This window comes from Pan paniscus, chromosome 12, assembly GCF_029289425.2.
Source record: "Pan paniscus chromosome 12, NHGRI_mPanPan1-v2.0_pri, whole genome shotgun sequence".
NCBI lineage: Eukaryota > Metazoa > Chordata > Mammalia > Primates > Hominidae > Pan > Pan paniscus.
In genome coordinates this window covers 62,165,186-62,174,318 of record NC_073261.2, presented here as the reverse complement: position 1 = coordinate 62,174,318, position 9,133 = coordinate 62,165,186, and the positions used below count along the sequence as shown (strand labels likewise).

The following is a 9,133-nucleotide window of genomic DNA, read 5'->3' as shown; positions in this document are numbered from 1 at the left end:
GTCATTGATTAGTCATAGACTCCCATTGCTGGGGGTGGTGGCATGTATATGGTGTATGACTAACTCTAAGACTAGGCCACTCTTTTCCAATGCCATAATCTCTTCTACACTTTTCTTGACAGCTGAATTCTACTCATTGTAGGAATTCTTTCAGTAATTGTGAGCTTACTATTTTTCAGGAATGCTCATTGCTACGTTGAACAGCTCTTCTACATGTTCGAGTCTAAAATCTATCTCACAGCAACGTCTGATCATGTCTCCTAATTCTACCATTTAGAGCCATACAAACCCATTTTATACCTATTCTACATCATAGCTCTTCAAATATCAGAAGACAGCCATTTTGTAACCTCTTCTAGATAAAAACCACCATTTCTTTCAATTATTTCTCAGATATTGTGGTTCCTGGGTCTTACATCATCCTGGATGTTATTTAATTTTTCCTTGCTCCCTTTCAGGTGTGCTACCCAAAAGGGGGCAGAGAATTTCAGATAGGATCTGACCAAGTAAAATTAATTGGGACTCTTTACTATTGGCTTCCATGTACTAATATTAATAAGCTTCAGTCTGCACCTGACACATGTTACTTTGTTATTTCATATTGAGCTTTTCATAAATTAAAAAATTCTTTCTATATGAACTATTTGATTCAGCTCTTCTCTTTCCTGAGTTTATGTTTGTATTTGTACCTTTTGAACTGTATCTTAATAATGATTGCCCTTTCTTGAGTACCTATGAGTACCTATGTATTTTCTTTAATATCTATGAAGTAAATATTCTATTCTCATTTTGCAGTTGTGACAACTGAGATTCAGAGATGTCCAATCTACTCACATAAATAGTAAGTTGCAGAGCCTGGAATCAAACCCAGTTCCTTCTGGCTCTAAAGTCTATTCTCTTTTGGCTACTGATATGGTTTAGGATCTGTGTCTCCACCCAAATCTCATGTTGAATTGTAATCCCTAATGTTGGACGTGGAGCCTCATGGGAGGTGGTTGGATCATGGAGGTGGATTTCTCATGAATGATTTAGCACCATCCCCTTCGTGCTATTCTCCTGATAGAGTTCTCATGAGGTCTGGGTGTTTAAAAGTGTGTAGCACCTCCCTCTCGCCTTCCTCTTGCTCTGGTTATGTAAGATGTTGGCTCCCCCTTTGCCTTCCACTATGATTGTAAACTTTCCAAGGCCTCCTCAGGAGCAGATGCCACTATGGACAGCTTGCGGAACCATGAGCCAATTAAACCTCTTTTCTTATAAATTACCCAGTCTCAGGTATTTCTTTACAGCAATGCAAGAATGGACTAATATAGCAACCAGATACTCAATTTAGCAATTCTGAATACTGAGTCCATTATAGAAAAAAAGAAAAGGTTGGGGGACATAGGTCATCCTTTTGTCAATATGTTCGTTGTTTTTGGGATTGTGATGAAGTCAAGCATTTTGTTTTTTAAAAATAAATAAAAAGGAAATACAGTTTGGCTTGACTAGTTCTGGTGAACTCTTACTGGTTCTTAGGAGTCACCTTTCTAAAGTGCTCACTAGCTGCTTGCTTAACTATTCAATCTAGAACTTTGCTGGGGATTGATGGCAAATGTGTCTGTCTATAATTGCTAGAATCCAAGTTTATGGGGACACTTGTTTATGTCCTTTGTCTGATCCTCGTCCTATTTCCCATAAGATCCCGTGGGCTGTTCGCAGTGGTTCTACCCTCATATCTGCATGTTTGTTCAGTTCTCCATTATGGAAGTGGGGTGGGGGAGGGGTTTGCCTTCATTTAAGGTAGCTAAATGCTTTCACAATATATTCCTGTTTATTCTTTGGTTTCCTCCCAATGTTATTTCTTCCATTTCCAATTTGTAGGTAAAAAGCATTAAGCCTCTCTCTTAATGGAGGGATTAATGGAATAGAGGCACTCAATAAAGCTCCAGTAATTTCTGTTAAGTGGATTCTAAAGTAAACACTTTTATGGCCCCAACAACAACAAAAGACAGTGAATCCACTTACTCAAAAGCCCACCTAGTATTATATATAAGTCAGTGAAATGCATTTGGGAACTATCTACTCTTTCAGATGATCTGTGCTGGGAAATCTCTCCATTAATAAAAATAATAGCCAAACTTGAGTGCTAATAAATAGGGTTAATACTTAGTGTCTCAACTAGACCTAAGAGTATATCCATTTTAAAAGTTTTTTTTTTTTAAGTTTCTAGCCCATGACAGACTGACGTATCTAAAAATCATAGATTAGGTAAAGAATGTGTGCAAATTAAAATCCATGCACAGAAACCTACGTGAGAAGAAGGAGCGTTGTCATCGCAGACGTTTAACCGGGTAAGAGTTATGAAGTAAGCACTTAAAACCCAGCTAAAAGCCTACTCTCGGTTGTTTTCATGCTCCCCAGTGCTAGAAAGAGAGCCTGGCTGCGAAACACCAGTAATTGCACGTTGTCTGTGTGAAAGGACATTGAAAGACTCGATAAATTACAAGGAGGGAGGGAGCTAGCTCTCATTGCAAACTTGACCTAGCCTAGATTAGCAACTCGGGATTTGACTTTCCATGTGACCCTTCCTCATTGTAGTCTTCAAAAGCAAGCCCGTACAAAGCCCGGCTCCTTCCTTCCTTCTAACTCCCTATCAGGAAGCTCCCTCGCCCCTCAAATCCCTTCAGGGGCTTTGAAATCCTGGGCTCCCGAGCCCAAGCTGGGCATGAATATTCATCGGGGGCGTGGCCCCGCCAGCCGCGCAGGGCTCCAAGCAGCTGCGACTAGCGGAAAGCGCGCGCCAGCTGCACGCAGGAAAACAGTTCTCATTTTGTGTGCTCGGCTGACTGCACGTCCAGCCTCGGGCCAGCTCGAGACGGCCACATTGTGAGTCTGTGGGAGGGGCTCTACCGAGACGAATGGACTTTTCTGAGGCAGGGCCCAGGAGCTGTAATTCGAGGGGCCTCAGATCTCCCTGCCACCCACCTGCCAGGGCAAGTGAAATTCCACTGAGAAAAAATCAGGCGTATCTATTCTCTTCCAGGAGTTTGTCTCCCTTTTAAGAAACAAATGTCCCTTGTGTGAATGATTGGAGGCTTTTTATCCTCTGGTGGCGCCTCCTTCTTTGCAATTATCTACAATGGAGACTGTTTCTTCTCCCTTCTTAGTGATTACAACTGCTACTTGCATTCTTTTTTTACTTTCAAGATCATGAAGGCATGTTGTCTCTATCTTTCCTCTCCTTCATCCTTTACTTAGTAGTGCCGATAGCACTTTTAACTTATGTCTAGTTAAAAGCCAGACATCCTGGATTCAGATTCTAGCTTGACCACTTATAAGCGCCATGAATGTGGCAAGTTAGCCTTTTTTGCATCTGTTTCTTTATCTGCATAAAGCAATAACAATACCACCTACCTCATGGTTTTTTTCCTGAGAATAAATAATTATATACAGTCATGTGACAGTCATGCATTGCTTAAGATCAGAGAAATGTGTCACTGGGCGATCATGAGTTTGTGTGAACATCATAGTGTGTACTTACACAGACTCAGATGGTGTAGCCTTCTACACACCTAGGATATATGGTATAGCCTATTCCTGCTAGGCTACAAACTCGTGCAGCATGTTATGGTACTGAATACTGCAGGCAATTGTAGCACACTGGTAAGTATTTATGTATCTAAACACATCTAAACATAGAAAAAGTACACAGTAAAAATACAGTATTATACTCTTATGGGACCACAATAGTATATTGACTGAAATATTGTTATACAGCACATGACCTTATAAAACATGTTTGAATAGCGCCTGGCATATAGTAACCATTTAGTACATACTAGTTATTAATGTTATTATTTTGATTGGATAGGCCTGGTTGAAGATGGCTGAGCGTAAAACAGAATGCAAGTCAGCTGGAGCACGTACTACTGGAGGCAGAGCCCCATAAGAAGGGGCCAAGAACCCGCACCCACCAAAATCAAGAAGAAAGGCTGAACCCGGAGAGAAAAGGGAGGTGAGCCTGCGGAGGGAGAAGGGATGCAGCGGAGGGAATTGGGATGCAGCGGAGGGAATTAGGTTGCAGCGGAGGGAATTGGGATGCAGCGGAGGGAATTGGGATGCAGCGGAGGGAATTGGGATGCAGCGGAGGGAATTGGGATGCAGCGGAGGGAATTGGGATGCAGCTGAGAGGGGAGTGCCAGTGGGGAGGTTTTGGGAGCCAAGCCATTAGAGGAAGGATCACACAATGTCCAGAGGTAATGAACACAGAACTTTTTAGTTTGTTTTTAGGTCAGAGTCTCATATCCTGGTCTGCACTCGATGGATTCTTAAAGCAATTGGAACCTCAGGCTGGTCCTGGAGCAAGAGCTGGTCCTTTACTTGGGGCTCTCAGGTTGAGAAGTTTGAGCTCTAGGATTCTCCACTGACCACCTCTCCCTGTCTTTTCTCACTTCCCATCTTTAAACTCCCATTGAACTGGCATGCTATTCTTAGCATGGCACTCAGGCTCTTGACTCCACCCAGTCCTTCTAGTTATATTGGCCATGGTACCTACGTTCTTGTGTCTCCTAGCACTGTCTACCTACCCTCTCTCCACAACACATATTACACCCCCAACCCAACCCATAATTCCCATTGGTTTCCAGGTATGCCAGTCTTCTTAACGGTTTCCTAAACATGTCATAGTAGGGAAAATGCTACATGTTCACTACCTCATTTCACCTTCCTAGGCAGATGAGAAGACATCTCCCAGTTTTTTTTTGCAGCTAGGTTGGGACACTGACCAAATTTTTGACAACAAAAAAGTGAGTGGAGGGATATGGCATTCTGGTTCAGGAAGACTAAGAGGGGGTCTGAGTTCTTCATGCTTATTCTCTTTTGTCCATATGCTAGGATGTGCGAAACTCTAACTCAGTGGGTTGTAAAATGGAAGCAGGCTGGGTCCTGAATTTCTGTTGCAGGAAAGCTGACCAATTGGCATAAGACATATATATATATTTTTTTAAATGAGAAAAAGCCACTGAGATTATGAGGTTTTATTTGTTACCTCAGCCTGTCCTATTCTATCCTAACAGCACACATACCATGCTTTTTCTTATTTTGGCATCTCTATAGTTACATTATGTCACTTGGAATGCCTCCCTGCATTCCTACCCTGCAGCAAATTGCTACTATCCTTGGATTCTCCTCTGTGATCTTATAGCACCACGCTCAGGTTTCTGGCCTGAGTGATTAGATGAATCTTGGCACCAGTAAGGAAAATGAAAGGGAGGAAGAGGTGTACATTTGGCAGAGAGAAAGAACTCTGTGTGTGCACTATGTGTTTGAGAATGGGACATCCAGGGATATGTGGATCTGAAGCTCAAGAGAGAGGTCTGAGCTAGAGATAGGTAGAGGGTTGAGAGTCATGAGCATAGGGGAAGAAGTGGGCAAGATTACCCAGTGAAAGTATGTAAATTAAGATAAGAGAGTGGAAGATGGAAAGGTGAATCTTAGTGGAACACCATCCTTTAAAGGAAGGCAGAAGAAGCAGAGCCCTTATAAATTTCACAGTGTCCCCCTAAGGACATTCAGAATTGAGCGTGAAACCTGGGAAAGCAGAACTAGTTTATTGATCAACATTTACAAATGTGAAACTTAATTTTGAGGAAAACAGGGTATACTGCAATTGAAGCTGTTGAGTAGACCCAAAAATGCCTTTGAAGGTGGAATTGCTCACCTTTGTTACTGAGAAAACTCCTGGGCAAAAGTTTAGTTTTGATCATGTTAAAGGTAAATTAAAAGCTGACCTTGGCTTTTATATTCCTGGCTTTCCTCAACCTGAAGTCTTCTGACTTCTCTGAACCTAAAGGAATGAGAAAGTTGCAAGGATTTGTAACTGGCTATTGGAATTAATTGTGCTCACTAGCCTATATTTTGTTTTGCTTTTTTCTCCATGTGTTTGCTTTTTGGATGTAATTCTTAAATTGTCTAAATGGTCACCTTTTGTTGTTGTTATTCTTTAAATGGTACCTGGACAGCTATGATGGGTCAAGAGAGAGAATTGCTTTATACTACAAGGCTATCAGAAGATCACTGAGGTTGTAGTGAGCCGATATCGCTCCACTGCACTCCAGCCTGGGCGACAGTGAGACTGTTGTGAGGAAGGGAATGTGATAATCCAAGAGAGAGATGACAATGGATTGGAACACAGTGGCAGCAGTGGAGGTAGTGAGAAGTGGTTGGATGCAGGATATATTTTGAAGAGAAAGCCAACAAGATTCGGATGTGAGAAAAGAAAAAAAAGTAAGAGGAGTCCAGAAGGACTCTAAAGGTTTTGAATAGAGTCACCATCGACTGAGAGAGTGCAGACTGGGAGTGGAGCTGGCTTCAAAGGGAAGAACAGAAGTCCAAGTTTGGACTTGTTAAGTTTGATACATGAAGCAGGCAGCTGGATAAAGGTCTGGAGTTCAAACGGGCGTGGTGGCTCACGCTTGTAATCCTAGCACTTTGGGAGGCCGAGGCAGGCAGATCACTTGAGGCCAGGAGTTCGAGACCAGCTGGCTAACATGGCGAAACCCCGTCTCTACTAAAAATACAAAAATTAGCTGGGCGTGGTGGCAGGTGCCTGTAATTCCAGCTACTTGGGAGGCTGAGGCAGGAGAATCACTTGAACATTGGAGGCAGAGGTTGCAGTGAGCCGAGATCGTGCCACTGCACTCCAGCCTGGGTGACAGTGTGGGACTCCATCTCAAAAAAAAAAAAAAAAAAAAAAAAAAAAGAAGTCTGGAGTTCAGGAGAGAAGTCTGAGCTGGAGGTGCACATTTGGCAGCATCTGGTGATATTTAATGCTATGAAACCAGGTGAGATCACCAAGAGGGTGAATAAGGAAGAAAAGGTGCCCGAGGGCTGAGCCCTGGGGCCCTCCAAGATTATGAGGTCAGAGAGAAAAGGCTGGACCAGGGAAGCAGTCTAAGAAGGAATGCCTAGTGAGTAGGAGGAAAATGAAGAAAGGGTTTGTGCTGGAAGCCAAGTAAAGAAACAAATTCAGAGGAAAGGGAGTCATCACTGTGTCGGATGCTACTGACACACACCTCAGATGTGACCTGAGAACTGAGAAATGGACTTAGAAAAGTGTAGGTCAAGCCGGGCAAGGTGGCTCACACCTGGAATCCCAGCCCTTTGGGAGGCCAAGGTGGGCAGAGTGCTTGAGGCCAGGAGTTCAAGACCAGCCTGGCCAACATGGCAAAACCCCATCTCTACAAAAGCATACAAAAATTAGCTGGACGTCTTGGCGTGACAAAAATTAGCTGGACTTCTTGGTGTGCGCCTGTAATCTCAGCTTCTTGGGAGGCTGAGGCAAGAGAATCGCTTGAACCTGGGAAGTGGAGGTGGAAGTGAGCTGAGATTGTACCACTGCACTCCAGCCTGGGCGACAGATTGAGACTCCATCTCAATAATAATAATAATAACAATAACAATAACTGAGGTTCTTATAACACTAATATTATTCAACATCTACAGTCTCAGGGATTCTAGGTCCAGATCGTTGGACTGTCTCTCATTCAGAAGTATAACTCCTTTGAAATAAGTTCCTTGTGAAAAAGGGATGGTTTCTCTTTGATATGGAGATACGGATGTTGTCAACTATTACAGTCTCATATAAAATTCCAATGCACTGTGCTGGTTTAATGTAGTTTTTAGTTGGAAAGTGAGAATCCCCAAATGCATTTTTGGTAGCCAGCTCTGTTGCAAATGATGCCACTGGATGTAGCATTAAGTAACTTAACTCTTAAACTTTGGGCATATTCAAGTGCATAGTACATCTGCCCTTAATCCTGGGAGTCTGTCGTAAAATGCAGTCACAGGGTATATGATATACCACTCTCCAGTATGTGGTGTATTTGCTGAATACTATGTATCAGAAGCTCAGAGAGAGAGAGAAAGAGAGAGAGAGCAGACAAGTTAGAAAGCCCAGCCTCCTCTGTGTCAAGGGCACTGCTCCAGAGTGAAATCTGCTTGTGAGCTACCAAACAGCATTTTTCTCATACTGAAAAAAACTATCCTTGTAATCTGCAGTTTGAATGACCTGTTCCTGTGTTTATTCATTACTTTAGATCATCAAGTCAGTGGAAACTTTACACGACCTCTGACTGATGCTCTGCTGTTCCTAGTGGAATCATTGTCATAACTAGCATTTTGTTTGTGGCTTTGTACCTGAGTGCCCATTTTGGGCCACTCATGATGTTAGGGGCTTATATCACATCTTTACTTTGCACATCAACTCTATGAGACAATCATTATCATTTTCATTTTAGAGGCGAGGAAACTGAGTCTTGAAGAGGTTAAGTTGCTTCAGGTCATGGCTGGTGAGTAATAGAGCTAGATTCAAAGCCAGGACTGCCTGCTTCCAGAGCTCATGCCCTTCCTTGTGCCATCTTAGAGTTCTTCCTATACAACTTCTCACTTGAACTTGGAGTCTCCTATTTCTTGAGCCACCCTGTGAGAGAGTTTGATGAGTTCATTTTAAATGTTCTCATTTGTGATTCGAGAGAACTGAAAATTCTCTGAATTTAGACTTCAAATTCCATTTATCTTAGCATTCCTGCCTCCTCAGCTCCTGGCCTCGTCGTTGGTGGGCCAGTTCATTGGTGGCTGGTGGATGCTTGTGCCTCGACTCCTGTCTTGGCTGTGCTTCTAACACAGAGGGTAACCTGAGGAGGTCACTCAACCAGTTCATGTCTCTCATTCTCCAAATATAGTATTAAGAGGGCTTGCCTGGACTAGCCAATTAGGCACTGTACTGCATGTTGGAACTATGAAGCCTATTAATTCAGTCAATTAACATTTACTGAGTGCCTGCAGTGTGCAGAACCCTGGGGCAAGTGGAGGCATGGTATTCCTGACCTGTGGATGTACTATTCTATATATTTCGTTTATTTTTGCACCTCTGTGTGACTCCACCTAACCCCTAAGAATACTCTTATCCCCACCAACATGTTTCTTTTCTTTTCTTTTCTTTTCTTTTCTTTTTGAGACAGAGTTTCACCTTGTTGCCCAGGCTGGATTGTAATGGCGTGATCTCGGCTCACTGCAACCTCCACCTCCCCGGTTCAAGTGATTCTCCTGCCTCAGCCTCCCAAGTAGCTGGGATTACAGGCATGCAACACCACGC

General features: G+C 42.9%; 1 long non-coding RNA gene across 2 annotated transcripts in view; it reads left to right on the top strand.

Annotated features, from left to right (window-relative positions):
* The first annotated feature begins 2,735 nt into the window (after window positions 1-2,735).
* LOC100980851 (uncharacterized) overlaps window positions 2,736-9,133 on the top strand; it is a 30,909-nt gene continuing 24,511 nt past the window's right edge. Inside the window, exons 1-2 of one of the 2 annotated variants that reach the window (XR_158383.5) lie at window positions 2,736-2,865; window positions 3,851-3,994. This is a non-coding gene — a long non-coding RNA (uncharacterized LOC100980851). Of the gene's footprint in view, window positions 2,866-2,912; window positions 3,643-3,850; window positions 3,995-9,133 lie in introns of those variants that run through there. The other variant, XR_004669852.3, reaches the window with a different exon arrangement.